Source organism: Lupinus angustifolius, chromosome LG11 (assembly GCF_001865875.1).
Source record: "Lupinus angustifolius cultivar Tanjil chromosome LG11, LupAngTanjil_v1.0, whole genome shotgun sequence".
Lineage (NCBI taxonomy): Eukaryota > Viridiplantae > Streptophyta > Magnoliopsida > Fabales > Fabaceae > Lupinus > Lupinus angustifolius.
In genome coordinates, this window is record NC_032019.1 from 14,391,921 (window position 1) to 14,392,170 (window position 250).

A 250-nucleotide genomic window follows, 5' to 3' on the forward strand; every position below is an offset into this window, starting at 1 on the left:
ATACTCGCTCTGCTAAAAATAAAAGACCATATAGAAAACCTGTAGCTCATACTAAAAATAAACATCATAAGCATTCACCTACATGTTTTTATTGCAATACATATGGTCATACTTCACATTCATGTTATATTAGAAAGTATGATATACCTAGCGGCGTATATGCATGGATAAAGAAGGGAGATGACTCTCTGATCACTAACAAAAAAGGACCCAACATAAATTGGGTACCTGAGAAAAGCAAGTGATCTTT